Source organism: Felis catus, chromosome C1 (genome assembly GCF_018350175.1).
Source record: "Felis catus isolate Fca126 chromosome C1, F.catus_Fca126_mat1.0, whole genome shotgun sequence".
NCBI lineage: Eukaryota > Metazoa > Chordata > Mammalia > Carnivora > Felidae > Felis > Felis catus.
The window spans coordinates 103959536-103976584 of NC_058375.1; the positions used below are offsets into that span (position 1 = coordinate 103959536).

At 48.6% G+C, this 17049-nt stretch overlaps 1 protein-coding gene across 5 annotated transcripts in view; it reads right to left on the reverse strand.

Annotated features, from left to right (window-relative positions):
- Nucleotides 1-16709, reverse strand: part of PDZK1 (PDZ domain containing 1) — a 45056-nt gene extending 28347 nt beyond the window's left edge. Inside the window, exons 1-3 of one of the 5 annotated variants that reach the window (XM_019837738.3) lie at nucleotides 16524-16707; nucleotides 11936-12001; nucleotides 610-682 (exon numbers count right to left, since the gene is read on the reverse strand). The gene's annotated coding sequence lies outside the window, so the exon portion shown is untranslated. Of the gene's footprint in view, nucleotides 1-609; nucleotides 683-11935; nucleotides 12002-16523 lie in introns of all 5 variants that reach the window. The other 4 variants (XM_045033413.1, XM_006935053.5, XM_006935054.5 and 1 more) reach the window with 4 other exon arrangements.
- Between the last annotated feature and the right edge of the window lie 340 nt (nucleotides 16710-17049).

Genomic DNA, 17049 nt, shown 5'->3' on the forward strand with positions numbered 1-17049 from the left:
TGGCAAAATCCCAAATTGTTTGTTTGATGAAAGTTTTCCAACAGCCAGACAGCAATCACTCAGATCCGCACTTGTGTCTTGGAAGCCTGGGCGCCGGCCCCCTACATCCTCCTGCCACCCGTCAGCCCTCCCCACTGGTCAGCCGCTGAAGGATTAATGCCGGTGCCCACGCCACACTGATGAAATATGTAACTCCTTCCACCACAGCAGCAGAGAAAAACATATCGAAACCCCAAAGCCGGGCCTTCCATTGGACCCTCAGAGCCCTAAAACTATTTCCTTGGCCATCTTGCTGAGAGACAATTCAGCTAGGAGTCAAAGGGGCTGGGCTCCAGTCCACCCCCAGGCCTGGGTCCATCTAATCCGCATCCTGGTGTTACACTGGCCCCTAAATAGGGGCTGGGATCCACGACGACCTGCTGCTTTGTGATGAGGATGCCTGGGACTCTGGAACACAGGGCCTAATAGGAAGGATCTTTGTATTTAAGGGTACTCATTCCCTGTTTCTTCAGCCCCAATCTCCGTCTTCTGCTTCCTGAGAAAATCCAGCCCAGATCCCTATGGTGGACAAGTGTTTAACTAGCGAAAGCGTATGGATTTCTATAATACCGTATCAGCAATCATCCAGGGCTGGAGCCCATTAAATCTTCAACAGGCGTTATTCCCCCAGTTCACATCAACCCTAGAAATGAAAGAAAGCTGTAACCATTTCTGAGCTCTGGGAAGAAAGTCAATTCTTGGCAACCAAGTTGCTTGTCTGTGGGAAAGAGAACAAAGTGCTGGCTGGTGGACAGGAGAGACTCAGGGCCGAGAGCCAGATATTTTTTCTAATCAATCTTAATTATTAATCTTACCTTTAGACCCCACCTTCTTCCAAAAGGAGTAGATTATTGCTACGAGGAAAGAGAATAATATGCCCATGGCCCAGAAGAAAAACGCGGCACATTTTAGAAGTTGGGAAGGCAAGGCAATGACGACAGACGAGGGCACAGAGGACCTCTGGATGTGGCCAGAGAAGAAAGAATTGAAGCCGCTGGGCTATTTACCACACGAAAGAAATAGCTGGTGGGACCCAGAGGACTCTTCTGAGCTCCAAGCCGGCCAAGGGTTCTAACCTCTCAGACAACCATCAACATGGGCCCATCTCTGACCCCGAGTCAACACCCCCTCACCACCAGCCTGCACACAGAGAAGTCTGAGCCAGGAGCTGTTCCTAACGGTTCATGATCTACAAAAACCAGACCCAAAAAGCCAAGAGAGTTCGATTTGGTTGGCCGAGGCTCAGAAGTCGGCTCATTTTCCCCTCAGTTTGTGTGTCTGGGTCTGGAAGCTGCCGGACTTTCCTCGGCAGGGCTGGCTGGGGAAGCAGTGAGACTCCACTCAGTTGATCCTGAAGGCGACAGGACTTGTAGTGAAGTGTGCTTTACCTGTCACCCTGCACGTCAGAAATTTCCCTGTTCTACCAAAACAAAAAACAAACAAAACCAAAAACAAAACAAAATAATAATAATAATAATAATCTGATTGCTTTTTAAATAGGCAGAGGACCTGAATAAACATTTTTCCAAAGAAGACATTCAGATGGCCAGCAGGACATGTGAAAAGATGTGCAGCATCACTCATCATCAGGAAAACACAAGTCAGAGCCACAGGGGGGTCACATTACACCTGCCAGAACGGCCAGTAACAAAAAGAAATACAAAGTGCTGGCAAGGATATGGAGAAAAAGGAACCCTTGTGCACTACCGGTGGGAATGTAAATTAGTACAGCCACTGTGGGAAACAGTATGGAGGTTCCTCAAAAAATTACACAGAGAACCACCATATGGTCCAGTAATCTCACTATTGGGTATTTACCCAAGGAAAACAAAAACACTCATGCAAAGAGATACGCGCACCCCTGTGTATGGCAGAATTATTTACAATAGCCAAGATATGGAAGGAGCCCAAGTGCCTACCAATAGACAAATGGATAAAGAAGATGGAAATATATATATTATGTATAATTTAATTACATTATATTAATATGTAATATTAATAAATTAATGATGATATGTTATGATATATTAATATATAATGTACAAATATATATTTATTGTTAATATATTAATATGTACTATATTAATTATATTATATAATGGAATATTACTCAGCCATAAAAAGGAATGAGATCTTGTGCTCGCTTTGGCAGCACATATACTAAAAAGAATCAGATCTTGCCATTAGTAGCAACATGAATGGACACAGAGGGTATAATGCTAAGTGAATAAGCCAGAGAAAGACAAATACAATATGATTTCAGTTATACATAGAATCTAAAAAAGTGAACAAGGCAGAAGCAGGCCCATAAATACAGAGAACTAACTGAGAGTTGCCAGATGGGAGGGGTTGGTGAATGGGCAAAAGGGAGGAAGGGGAGTGGGAGATACTGGCTTCCAGTTATGGAATGAATCAGTCATGGGGATAAAAGGTATAGCATAGGGAATACAGCCAATGGTACTGTAATAGTGTTGTATGGTGAGAGACGGTAGCTACACTTGAACATAGCATAAAGTATAAAGTTGTCAAATCACTATATTCACCGGAAAAGAATATAACATTGTGTGCCAACTACAAAAAAGACAAAAATTAAAAATAAAACATTCTCTGTTCTAAGATAATTGTTATATGTGGAAATTTCTAATTTAAAACTATCATAGGGGCATCTGGGTGGCTCAGTCTGCTAAGCGTCCAACTCTTGATTTTGCCTCAGGTCATGACCCCAGGGTCGTGGGATCGAGCCCCACATCAGGTTCTGTGCTAAGCGTGGAACCTGCTTAAGATTCGCTTGCTCTCTCTCTGTTTCTCTCTCTCTGCCCCTCTCCCCTACTCATGCTCTAAAAAATTAAAAGAGAAGAGAAGAGAAGAGAAGAGAAGAGAAGAGAAGAGAAGAGAAAGAAGAGAAGAGAAGAGAAGAGAAGAGAAGAGAAGAGAAGAGAAGAGAAGAGAAGAGAAAAGAAAAGAAAAGAAAAGAAAAGAAAAGAAAAGAAAAGAAAAGAAAAGAAAACTATCATAGACATGAATGCTCATAAGCCTACCCAGTGCAGGAAACAGGTGGGAGTGAAGGGATCTTAAAGCCACTTAGCTCATGAAAACTCCATGATCTCCTAAGAAATATTTGAGAGTCTCAAAGTCAGTGGGAGCCTGACAAGAACACAAAGCATTTCCCACTACAAAAGTGAACATGGGGTTCTCTGAAACGTGCCCTACTCCAAAGCAGAGTTATTTGTCTAACTCCTGTGAGCCTCCAGGTATTTCATAAAGGAATCCCGAAGTTGCTAAAGATCAGATAAAACACAAGTCAGGAGATCAAATTCTTCTGAGGAAGGAAAAGAAAGGACAGCTCCTAGCAAAGTGAAGTAAAGCAAGAATTATAAGATCTTCCTTCATCTCCTCAATCCTGGGAGTTGTCCACTCATGCCCAAAGGCCCCATCCGCTTTCATCTGAGTGAACAGATATACTTCGTCGAAAGAGTATACATCTATAGACCTTCAGGTGATGCAATAATAAATCACGTTGCCATTTGAAAACTCGCTGTGTGCCAGGCATGTACACAACCTCACTGAACCTCCCGAGCACCTTACAGATTGGATTCTCAACCCTAGCTGGCCCCCAGAATCACCTATAGAGATTTCTAGAAATCGATGCCTACGCCTCACCCCAGATCTACTGACTCAGGCTCCAGGCTTGAAACCTGAACAGGAGCCTTTTTAGAACGCCCCACTAACTTAAGAAACTAGTGCTTAAAACCACCCTTTGCTGTTCCTAACTCCCACTTATTCTCCTCAGTCTTGGGATAACACCCTCATGGATCAGAAAAGAATGTCAAGGTTGGGTGAACTATTAACAGCCACCTTAAGCTCACCTTTACTCAACATGAGAAACCAAGGGGGCAGCTGGGATAGGAGAGGCCCTGGCCACCATGTGCAGTCCTCGGGATCCAGCTCTGACCAGTCAATGCCTTGGCCAACAGTATAGGAGTGCATGGTAACCTGAAGCCTGTGCCTCATGCCTCCCTCCCCAAGTTCCAGTTCTGAGCCAGGCAAACAGGATCAAGCAGGTGAAAACAACCTTGAACGGCTCCCATGTGATCTTCACTCTATGGGTTAAGTCTGTGGGGCCACTGTCCACCCCCTAAATCTAACCAACCTTAAAAGCAGAAGCCATGCCTCCTCCCCCAGCACCCTGTGGGTGGAGTCTTAAGCTCCATTCCTGTCTGAGGCCCTACCAGTTATCCTGTGGTTCTTCCAGTCATCCCGTGAGCCCCTGGGCAAGAGGAGTGCGTGACAGCTCTACTTCAGCTTCTTGTTCCCTTCCAAGCACTTTCGCCCTCCTTAAATTCCTCAGTTAGCACACTGGAGTGGGTGAAGGCCACCTAGGATCGTTTTCAAAGGTTCTTCCACTTTCTACTGAACATCAAGAAGAAGACATATGACCCTGGTTTCATTTGTCCAGACCACCCATGTTCGCCCTGATTTGAATGCAGAATACTCTTGGGGCACCTGGGTGGCTCAGTGGGTTAAACGTCTGGCTCTTGATTTTGGCTCAGGTCATGATCTTACAGTTCATGTGTTTAAACCACATGTCGGGCTTCATGCCGATGGTGAGGAACCTGCTTGCGATGCTCTCTCTTCCTCTCTCTCTGCCCTTCCCCCGCTCATGCAGGCATGTGCTCTCTCTCTCCCACCACCCCCTAGAAATAAATAAACATTTTTAAAAATGCAAAATACTCTTAAATGGTTGATGGGATAAAGTTAAACACCACCTCTATTCTCAAGGGACTTTTATAGTTGAATAGGGGCAAAGGAAAAGTTTTAGTACAAAAAGAGCTGCCTCTATGAGCACAATCTAAACGCCATAAGACCTACAACGTGGGGCAAATTCAGGAAGACTTCACAGATTAGGTAGGACTTGATGGAGATCTTGACAACAGATAGGTAGGACTTCAATAGGTACGGAAGTAGGAAGAGAACATTCTAAACACTGAGAACGATGTGGACGTCAGGTGTGGAAGTGGGAACGTGCTTGGGTGTGGTCAGAGAAGAGTCAAAGGCCCAACATGACAAAAAGGACGGCCAATTTGCCTTTCTGAAATCAAGAGTCAGATGCTCAACTGACTGAGCCACCCAGGCCCTTGGACTTCCGTGTCCTAAGCTTAGTGACATTTTCCGTTCTCCTTCTCTCTACCTCTTGCCATCATTTCCCACTGTTAATTACCCGATCTTGAGATTCTTCTATTAGTTTTGACTACACTGTAAAATCTTGGCCTTGAACTCCAGCCCGAGGATCTGGCCTGAGTTTCGTGGTCAGCAGACGCCACTACAGGCAGAGGAAAGGCAGGCTCAGAGCTGGGCTCCACGAGAATGGCAGGCGGGATGCACTGGAGCCAAGAAGCCCCGTGGGGGGGGCCAGGTCACAGGCTGTTGTGATAATCCTACTCACAGACGGTCAGGCCCTGACCCGGCACGGCAGCTGTGAGAACAGAGTGGAGGCAACAGCAGTAAAGCGACAGATTATATCAATCCTTCAGTCCTGTTCCCTCAGATTTCCGGAGGCAGAGGTGGCCACAGCCAGGGCCGTTTCGACAGCACCCGTGTCCACAATACTCATTTACACCCACTGTGACCAGAGGACAGGTGCAACAGGTCGGCAGCCCCCGGGGGTGTCATGGCCCCTGTTCCTCCCCCTAATCTGACCTCTCTCACATGCAGCTGGGTTGTGGTTTGCCCTCACAAGGAACAGCCGGCTCCCGCACAGGGTGCTTTTGGCTCCTCGCAGTTCTGAGCTGCAAGATCGCTCTAATTCTGCCATCACCGTCTCCTTCTACCTGCTGCTCCAGGAAGGCCGTTTTTTTCCCCAGATTTATTACTTTAGCTCAGTTTTTCCTCCTATCCAACTGTGATGCCTTTCCTGCTTCAAGCCCCAGACTCCCCTCTCTTATGCACTGAACTGTGTCCCTCCCCAAATTCTTCTGTTGAAGCCTTAACCCTCAAGGTGATGATATTTGGAGACTGGACTTTACAAAGAGATCATTAAGGTTAAATAAGGTCACAGGGTAGGGAAATAATCCAATAATCCTTACAAGATGATGAAGAGACACAGGGAGTGCAACCCACAGAACGGCCAGGTGAGCCCACACTAAGAAGGTGGCCGTCTGCAAGCCAAGTAGAGAGACCTCAGAAAAACCAACCCTGCTGATGCCTTCACCTCAGACTCTCAGCCTCTGGAACTGTGAAGAAATGAAATTCTATTGTTTAAGCACACACACACTCCACCACCCAGTTTATGGTATTCTTACTATGGCAGTGGGGAGACTCACAAGGCTTCTGCTTGAGTTCAGTGTTGCAAAGGGAAGGTGTCAGAGAAAACCAAGCTCATGCCTTGGTGACTGACAGAAAAGTGATACCGTTAAAAGATGGTGTCATGGTGGGGCGCCTGGGTGGCTCAGTTGTTTGAGCATCTGACTTCAGCTCAGGTCATGATCTCATCGGGCTCTGTGCTGACGGCTCAGAGCCTGGAACCTGCTCCAGATTCTGTGTCTCCCTCTGTCTCTGCCCCTCCCTCATTCGTGCTCTGCCTCTGTCTCTCAAAAATAAATAAACATTTTTAAAAATGTTTTTAAAAAGATGGTGTCATGGTAACGAATGCTATGGCAAAGTCAGTTTGTGATGGGCTTAGATCAGAGGACTGGACAGCACATCCTGCAGGTAGATAGGAGTGTGGGCTCAAAGACGGTGGCCTGGGTGTGCACGGCAGAGCAAGGTGAAGCTCCGTGAGTGGGAACACGAAAGGACGAGGACGCAGGATAAAGCCTGGGGTAATCCTATATCTGGGCAACCAGAAGAGGAAGCAGAGAAAGAACAATCAGAAGGCCAAGGTTTTACAGTGTAGTCAAAACTAATAGAAGAATCTCAAGATCGGGTAATTAACAGTGGGAAATGATGGCAAGAGGTAGAGAGAAGGAGAACGGAAAATGTCACTAAGCTTAGGACATGGAAGTCTAAGGGGCGCCCGGGTGACTCAGTCGGTTAAGCATCTGACTCTTGATTTCAGCTCAGGTCACGATCTCACAGTTCAGGAGTTCAAACCCCACGTTGGGCTCTGTGCTGACAGCACGGAGCCTGCTTGGGAATTCTCTGTCTCCCTCTCTCTCCCTGCCCCTCACCCACCCACACATGCATGCTCTCTCTCAAAATAAATAAATAAACTTAATATAAATAAAGTAAAATAAATACATAAATAGCATGGAAGCCCAGGGGTGCCTGGGTGGCTCGTCGGTTAAGCATCCGACTTCGGCTCAGGTCAGATCTCACACTCCGTGAGTTCGAGCCCTGCATCAGGCTCTGTGCTGACAGCTCAGAGCCTGGAGCCTGCTTCAGATTCTGTGTCTCCCTCTCTCTGACCCTCCCCCATTCACACTCTCTCTCTGTCTCAAAATAAACATTAAAAAAAAAAAAATTGCATGGAAGCCCAGGATGGAGTGGGCCTGAGAAGCAAAAGAATAGTAAATAACAGAGGCAATGAATATAGACTCATCTTGAAAGGGATGATGGAGACGGGGCGCCTGGGTGGCTCAGTCGGTTAAGCGTCTGACTCCAGCTCAGGTCACGATCTCGAGGTTTATGAGTTCAAGCCCTGCATCGGGCTCTGTGCTGACAGCTCAGAGTCTGGAGCCTGTTTCGGATTCTGTGTCTCCCTCTCTCTCTGCCCCTCCTTCACTCACACTGTCTCTCTCTCAAAAATAAACATTAAAGAAAATTTAAAAAAAAAAAAAAAAAGGCGGGATGATGGAGAGCATCGGGATAGCAGCATCGGGATAGCAGCATCGGGATAGGGGAAAGCAGAGATGATGATTTTATTTTCAACGTGAAGAAAATGAGCAGCATGTTGCCATCAAGGCAGGACAGGAAATGGGTTTAACCTCCATGGGATGAAAGATTTCCACTGGGGCAGAAGTTAAAAACAAAATGAGAGGGGCGCCTGGGTGGCGCAGTCGGTTAAGCGTCCGACTTCAGCCAGGTCACGATCTAGCGGTCCGTGAGTTCGAGCCCCGCGTCGGGCTCTGGGCTGATGGCTCAGAGCCTGGAGCCTGTTTCCGATTCTGTGTCTCCCTCTCTCTCTGCCCCTCCCCCGTTCATGCTCTGTCTCTCTCTGTCCCAAAAATAAATAAACGTTGAAAAAAAAAAATTAAAAAAAAAAAAAAAATGAGAGAAAGAGGAAAATAAGGCCACTCACCTGACCTTCAATCCCTCCTGCAAAGTAGCTGAGACAAATGAGGATCTTTGGGAACACAGACCAAGTGTCCATGGGCTCAAACTGACAAATAGCAGAGGCTGGCCGGGAGAGGCCTGTGAATTAGCCGGTATTTGGCAGGAAAAGATAGCTGCAGTGAGGAAGTAGGAACCCAGAAAGCTGGATCTGCCGACTTCTCAAGAGAATCTGGAAATCTGGATGTATGCAGAATGTCCCCATTGTAAAAAAAATGACAGCTATTTCCAGTTTTTTAAGAAACTCCATGTAAACGCAACAGACTCAAGCCCTGGGCTGGCAGTTTATTAACCACTGGCCAAAAGGATTTCCAGTAGCCACAGCATTGTTTCACTAAAATGAGTCAACAAATTGAATACAATGTTCTAAGAAACAACTTCAGTTAAATTTTTTCCCCTCAGATAGTTAGGTCGATCTTACTAATTTATAGCGGACCAATCAGGATGGTTTCTCATGGCTTCTTCTCACCATTGGGTCCATCAACAAGAGAAGGAGACACTAAATTCTACTCCTGAAGCCCTTATTACACTATATGTTAACTAACTTGGACTTTAAAAAATAAAAAATAAAAAAAAATAGGAGAAAGTGGTAACTTTTACCCTAAGGTGGGGTTTGACCTATGTAAAAAACAGAAGGCTAGAAGATGAGGATTTCTATACTTAGGATGAGCACAGAGCAGGAACGGGAGACCAGTGTAGGGCTAGAGAGAGGAGCGGTCAGGGACTGACTCAGCAGGGTGAATGAGGAAAAGGAAGGAGGTACTGAAGGAGTAGTTCCAAAAGACAAGGGATCGACCTGGAAAAGTCATCTTAAAAGATCTTTAGAACAGGGACGCCTGGGTGGCTCAACTGGTTAAGCGTCTGACTCTCAACTTCAGCTCAGGTCATGATCTCAGTCATGAGATCGAAACCCATGTTGGGCTCTGCGCTGAACTTGGGGCCTGCTTGGGATTCTCTCCCTCCCTCCCCTCTGCCCCTCCCCTGCTCTCTCTCTCTTTCAAAATAAAGAAGTAAACTTTTTTTTTTTTTAAAGATCTTTAAAACAGAGTAATTTCTAGTCATGAAAAGTCTAAAAGAAATGTCTAGGTATGCAAGTGATAGAAAGGAAATTTATACTTTTTAAAATTTTTTTTTTAATGTTTATTTATTCTTCAGAAAGAGAGAGAGACAGGGGCGCATGGGTGGCGCAGTCGGTTAAGCGTCTGACTTCAGCCAGGTCACGATCTCGCGGTCCGTGAGTTCGAGCCCCGCGTCAGGCTCTGGGCTGATGGCTCGGAGCCTGGAGCCTGTTTCTGATTCTGCGTCTCCCTCTCTCTCTGCCCCTCCCCCGTTCATGCTCTGTCTCTCTCTGTCCCAAAAATAAACGTTGAAAAAAAAAATTTTTTTTAAAAAAAAGAAAGAGAGAGAGACAGAGCATGAGCAGGGGAGGGACAGAGACAGAAGGAGACACAGGATCTGAAGCAGGCTCCAGGCTCTGAGCTGTCAGCACAGAGCCCGACACGGGGCTCAAACTCGAGGACCACAGGATAGTGACCTGAGCCGAAGTCCAACGCTCAATCGACTGAGACACCCAGGTGCCCCGGGAAGTTGTAGTTTTATTTCCATCTTCCCACATCACTCGAGTCTGGGTAAAGGATATCAGTAAGAAAAAGAGTTTTAAAAAATAACCCAGTTTTTAATCCCAGTGTTGGCACTTACTAGCACCAAGAATATGGGTGACTTCCCTAATTTTGAAAGACAGAAGTGTGCCTGAAATCAGAGATGCATATGGGCACGGTGAAGACTGCTTAAGACAGAACCTGTGGAGCATCTAAACACAGTGTCTGAAGCACAGAAGGCCACTGCGTCATCTTCCCTGTCCTCTGGTGGGAGCCCCGATGCCCTGGGGACCCCCTCCTCTGTGAGAATATTTGAACAGTGTTCCCCATTTTCTTTTTGAAGCAGACAAGGAGGGATGGGCTGGGGGGTAGGCAGTCCCCTTGATTAGTAGGTTGGCGGTTTTCCATCTGTGGCCTGAATGCCATCTCTGCAAAGTCAGCTTTAGCTGTTAGGAAGTCAGGGCTGAGGATTTTGTTCCTCACGGAATAAAGTGCAAATAATGAACTTAATGAATTCAGATTCCTCAGAACCCAGAAGTTTCATGTAAGTTTGATAGCCAGGGAATTACAAAAATAGAACCAAATACCACCTATCAAGGAAGTATAAAGTGCCAGGGATGGGGTGCCTGGGTGGCTCAGTTAAGCGTCCGGCTTCAGCTCAGGTCATGACCTTGCAGTCCGTGGGTTTGAGCCCCTGTCGGGCTCTGTGCTGACAGCTCAGAGCCTGGAGCCTGCTTTGGATTCTGTGTCTCCCTCTTGCTCTGCCCCTCCCCTGCTTGCTCTCTGTCTCTATCTCAAAAATAAATAAAACATTTAAGAAAAAAAAAAAAAGTGCCAGGGAGCCTTTATAAAACTTCAAGGCTAAGTGGGCCAGGGGGTCCCGGCACCTGAGGCAGATGAGCTCTAACAGACATGCACACGAGGTAACCAGGACAGGGACCAAGGAACAGACGAGGGTAGAGAAGATGGAATGAGGGAGGCACGACCCAATATACAGAAAGCTGGTCCGGGTGTGGATCATCCGTAGCCAAGGAGTAACCAGTGATTAAGGCCCACTGGCCACATAGTATCACTGACTTTCCAGAAGATTACAGAAAGGATGTAGGGGGAGCTGCATTCTGTTTGGAGGCAGAAAAACAGAAGAGGGCTGTCACTGGTGACAGCCAGGTGCAGTGACTTCAGGAGCAAAGAAGGGGCCCCGGGACTGTCTTCTGCAGAGGATACAATTGGGTTATTCCACAAACAGGGTACCCCGCAACCGCCAGCCACGAGCACCATGGGTCTAGTGTCGCCCTCTCTCCTAGTTGGGAACCAGTGGCGCAGCGAGTACAAAACACAGCCTCTCTTCGCAAGGCACTTACGTAACCAACGCCGGAGCCAAGAAAAAACTAAACAACAACACCTTCACGAGACAGCAGGTGAATAATGTTTAACCCTAGGAATTGTGACTGTGGATAGATATCTGATTGTATACCTAGGAGATACCGAAGAGTAAATTATGTCTGTTTCATCAAAGGCGGGCCGGGCAGAGAGGGCAGGGGCCCAGCGGAACATTCAGCCCGAATGCTGCTCGCTTTGCACTGAACGCCTTGCTGGTCTGGAAAAGCCTTGCAACTTCAGCAAGGAGGAAACAGCGTCGCCGGCAAGGCTGAGAATGGCCGCACACTGGGCCCGCGTGGAGCACGGGGCTCCTACACCACCGGAGTGCATCTGTGACATGAACAGAACACCAGACTCCCGTCGCAAAAGCACAGTTGGTGGAGACGGAGATGTTAAGTCAGCAACTGTAGACGGACCGAGAATTCCCTACAGCCACCGGCCCTGCCCAAGGTGCCCAAGGTGCACCTCCTGGTGCCCCCTCCTGCCCTGTGCCCGCGTGCCCGCCTTCCTTCAGAGCCAGCCCCAGGGCCTCACAAGTGCCATTTCTTCCAACAGCATAGGAGGAACCCTATTGTGTCTCAGCTGGTACCGACAGACGTCTCCAGCAAAGCAGACATAAAGACATAAATCTTCCTTCAAAAACACGTCACCTGGGGCAGATCCTGTGTCTTCGCCACAGATGAGGCCACCTGGATTCCTCCTTGGAAAAGCAAGACCTGTGGAAATTCAAACACTCGTGTATTCATTTCAAAGAATCGGTCTCAAAACTAGAAGGATAAACGGGGCTCTAAAACATGTATTTGCTGACTTTACTTTCCCGCCATCACAGCTACCATCTGGGCCTAGCCAGCCACAGATTCCAAATGCAGGAAATTAATGGAGGGCATTCCATTGAGCATTACGTAGAGAAGAGTGACCCCCGGCCCAGTGAGTGATCCTTGCTTCTCATTTATGATAAGGAATGAATCTGCTGGTCTCAAAATACATCTGGCCCTGCTGCTGCTGAATACCACCCCCCAACCTCCAGGCACCACGAATGATACTTTGTCCTATACAGCAGGACTCTGGGCTGCAGGTCAGGGTCTTTCGTACTCGACTTGCTTGCCTAAGAGTTCTGCAAGCTGGGAGAGGGATGGAATCGATCCTGGGTAGGAACAAAGATGCCGTCCGAGAGGGTACCCCTTGGCTGTGGGTGAAACTGCTGCAAAACGGAGAAAACCTGAAAATAGCCAGACCGCCCTGAGGGGCGGCTGGAACAGGGGTGATCCCCCCCAAGTTGGCATCTTGTATCACAAGACCCCTTGACCTTGCATTTCTTTTTCTTTTTTAATTGTTTAGCATTTGTTTATTTTTGAGAGAGAGAGAGAGAGACAGTGTGAGCAGGGGAGGGGCAGAGAGAGAGGGAGACACAGAATCCGAAGCAGGCTCCAGGCTCTGAGCTGTCAGCACAGAGCCCGACGTGGGACTCAAACTCACGAACCGTGAGATCGTGACCCGAGCCGAAGCCAGACGCTTGACCGACTAAGCCACCCAGGCGCCCCTTGACCTTGCATTTCTACCCCTTCCCTGTTTTCGTGTGTGCCAGAGTCCTCCTGCCCCCGGCTCTCCTGGTCACTGCCTTCAGATCTTGCCCTCATCTTGTCAGGCGCTAAAAGAATTGTGTAAGAAACAGAATCCAGGGCAGCTGGGTGGCTCAGTCGGTTAAATGTCCAACTCTTGATTTCGGCTCAGGAAACGATCCCACGGTTCATGGGCTCGAGCCCCGTGTCGGGCTCTGTGCTGACAGTTTGGAGTTCTCGGTCCTTCCCTCGCTCTCTGTCCCTCCCCCACTCGCATGCACATGCTCTCTCTCATTCTGTTTCAAAAGTAAATAAATAAATAAACATTAAAAACAAACAGAAGAAACAGAATCCAAACCCCTTGCTCAGGCTCAGCATAACCCAGCCCTGTCTCATTCCCCAGAGCTCCTCAGCAGACAGCAAACTGGCCTCCTCGTGGTCACCGACACCCAGCCTGCCCTTTGCTCGTGCTACCTGCTCTGCCTGAAGCACCTTCCTCACCCTGATTACTTATTCATAGTAGCTCCTAAGCAAACATTCTTTCCAAGTCAATGAATTCAAAACCTACCCATTTAAAATTTTCAAATTTTAAGTTAAACACAAATCCCTTCCTGACCACTACCATCTGAAGGCATCACTCCATCATCCAAATTTCAAGTAGCATTTATATAATCAACAAGTTACATTCAGTTCCTACTGTGGGACAGATACCAAGGCCCCAGCCAGGTTAGACACTGTTCTGCCCTCACAGAGCCCACTAGTGAGGTGCGGAAAGTCACAAGCATAATTACCCAACAATGGCATGGGTGCTAGAACATTTAAAAGAAAATGCTTTGCTGCTGTTTTACATATTTATCGAGTTCCTACTAAGCACCAAGCACCAGCCTCGGTACCTGTTACGAGTTTGCATTCAATCCAAATGCTCCATTCTACAAGGGAAAAAAAAAAAAAAGATTCTGAAAAGCGACAGAGCCTGGACTCAAAGCCACTTGAGTCAGGGCTCCTTCGGCCATCACCCCAGCCTCCCCACCATGAGGCCTATGCTGTGTTAGGGGACGCACACAGTTAGGCTGGACGGAGGAAAGCACTGCAGGTGAAGAGCGCGATGTGTTCAGGAACGTGAATGGCTCAGCAAGCCCAGACAACAGGTATATGTTGAAAGGAGGAAGCAGGTCAGGTGAGACTGTGAGGAATCTTAGGCTCCGTCCTGTCAATTACAGAAGAGCGAGCGAGCGCATCAGTGCTGAGAGCAGTCGAGGCTTAGAGCCTCGGGTGCCGGAGGCCATCTCAGACCCAGAGCAAACCCTGCGTTGCTGCCTCAAGGCTATCTTTGCTGTTTATCAACACTCCTTGCCACGGCCTGAGCTCCTTCCTCCCCTGGGGTCCTGCCTGTGGCAAAAGTGTCCGAATATCATCAAAACAGTGGCACTGACAGTGTGAGAGGCCCTGTGTGCCTTCCCCTCTCTGATCCTCCTAACACTAGAATGAGGTACTGTTGTGCCATTTGATGGATGCGGACACAGAGCCTCAGAGGATAAGAATGTGTCTGCTCTGCCACGCAGTTTGCCAATGCCAGTGCCCATACCCTTCACAGCCACCGGACAACCAGGCAACAAGATTAAGAAAAGCTGGACAGTCCTTCACGAAATGCCAAGGAGAGGAGTTGCCGAGATCTTGAGGAAACTTGTCCAGTTGAACTTGCTACCCTCCTCAAACTCCTATGCAACAAATATGAAAATCATTTAACCAAGATGCAACCCAGAGATGCCCATGCCCACGTGATCAGACCCAGGACCTCAGATAGCGTCAGAGTTCTTAAGTGTCCTCTCCTTAAGAGCAGTTTATCAAAAACATCCTGATTCTGGGACACCCCGGTGGCTCAGTTGGTTACGCCCCTGTCATGCCTCCGACTTCAGCTCAGGTCATGATCTTGCAGTTCATGGGTTCAAGCCCCGCATCGGGCTCTGTGCTGACAGCTCAGAGCCTGGAGCCTGCTTCGGATTCTGTGTGTGCCTCTCTCTCTGCCCCTCCCAGCTTGCTCTCTTTCTCTCTCTCAAAAATAAACAACAAAAAACCATCCTGATTCTATTCTTGCAGCTCCTTCCCTGACACACTAACTTCCATTCAGCCAAATATCTAAGCGTCTACTCTCTGCCAGGAGCCGCCCTAAGAGCTGGGATTACTGCAGGTGACACAAAGGACAAGATCCCTGCTCTCCTGAAGCCTGACATCTGGCACGGGTGACAAGTAGAAGGTAAACGAGAGGATTTCTGGTGACAAAGGCTATGTGTGAGGAGAGTCAGTGGTGGGACAGCGGGGTGGGGGGGGGGGGGGGGGTGGGCGGGTAGGCTTAGCACTTCCTGGAAAGGTAACATTTGGATTCAGACCCAGATGATGGGACAGAGCCAGCCTTCCAAGCAGCCGGGAAGCTCCGAATACTTAGAGCCCCACCTTACACTTGGTGAGCTAGTCATTAGCAGCGATCCACTCTCGACTCCTGACTTACAAGTGAGTAAAGAGGCTCTTCGCGATGAAACACCAGGACAAGGAGTCCCAACGGACTACGAGCCTGTTTCTTCCCACAGAGCCTTGGGACACACACACTGGAAATGCACACACCTTACCTTTGTGCTTTGAATCTCCTCAAACACATCCTGTTTATAATTTTATGTTCAGTACAGCCCTGGGGAAAAAGGAGAGGCCCTCACTGATAGATGATGAAATTGAAGCTCCAGTTGGCTGACTCCTCCAACGGTCTGTCACTAACAACCAAATCCCAGGGCAGGCTCTTTGAATTCTAGTCCCAAGTCCTTTTCCCTGGAGGAGAAGGAGCTGCCTAGCCAGCGGTCTAGGAACACAAGACATCATTACCAGCTACTTCATAGTTTATGGTGCAAAGAACATACAAAAGAGTCAAAGATAAGAACCATTTACTTAGTCATAACACACAAACTCAAAGTCCCTGAGTTATTTGCTGCAGGAAAAGAACATGTGACTACAGGTGACTAGACACCCAGCCCCCGTGGCTTCTGGATCCGGGCCTGAGAACACGTCAGTGCAACCCTGCGGGGACAGCTGAGGAGGGAGGAACCAGCCCAGACCCGACCTCGGCCAGTGAGCCCTTAGGTGAAGTCACACTGAAGTCCCTTGACTCTTCCTTCCGCTGAGGAAGCGGCCTGTGGTTCCCAAACGTGGCTACACACCTAAATCATCTGGAAGCATGTTAAAGAAACAAAGATTTTCAGCCCCACACAAGACCCTAGAATTATAAACTCCAAAGGGTGGAGCCTGGAGAAGTCGATTTAAAACTCAGCCAGCCTAGAAACCCCTTGGGTTTTCCTCATTTCTTCCTGGGAGCTCCGTTGTCACACTCCCTTATGGGTGCACGCCAACACCCCCCCAGGCAACCCTGGGAAAGCTTTTTCTGAGGATCAGTTTGCCAATCCCTTTGTGAAGCAGACCCTGACCTGCGGGGGTCAGGAGTCACAAGCAGAGAGGATCTCGGAGTGTGGGCCATACCCCGCCACCCCACGAAAGGGCCCTAGCTCCTTCCCCATGAGCCTCCCTTGTGCCCTGGCAGCCAGCCAATGCTTGGAAAAGGAGAAAGGAAGAGAAAGAAGGTGGCTCAGGCCCAGGCAGCCGGCGCCCTCAGGCAGGGGGACCCAGTGTCAGCTCTTACCTGGATCTGGGAAGAAGAAAAGCGGGTCCGCTCACCAGGGAATTCTCTCTCTGCTGGCCGGCTCTAGTCTTGGAACTCACTGGACTTTGAACAAGGATTGATTTAAAAGCTGATGTATTTAACAGGGACCTGTGGTCTGAGTTCCAGTGACCTCTGTCCTGCTTCCTGCCAGCTGGTGGGCCCGGAGCTGGTGTTAACGCCAGTCAGCACTGGGCCCGCCTAACCCTGCGGGGATGCGACTGTTTGTCCGCCCCTCCCAGAGAAGAGGAGGGGGAGGAGGGAAAGGGCAGCTGGGGAGGAGGCGCCTCTGCCTTCCTCGGTCCTCTCCGTGCCAGGTGTCATGGTCACCCCAACCAACACCTCCATATGCAGTGTGTTAAGAGTGTCCACTGGGCCCCAGCACAGGCTCAGGGCTGAGGGCCACCCCCTGGGCATCCTCATGCTGAGACCTTCCTGGGGAGGGGTAACCCATGTAACCCCCGCTGAGTAGAAGGCCTGCAGGCCAAACCCTGCTCCGACTTCCCAG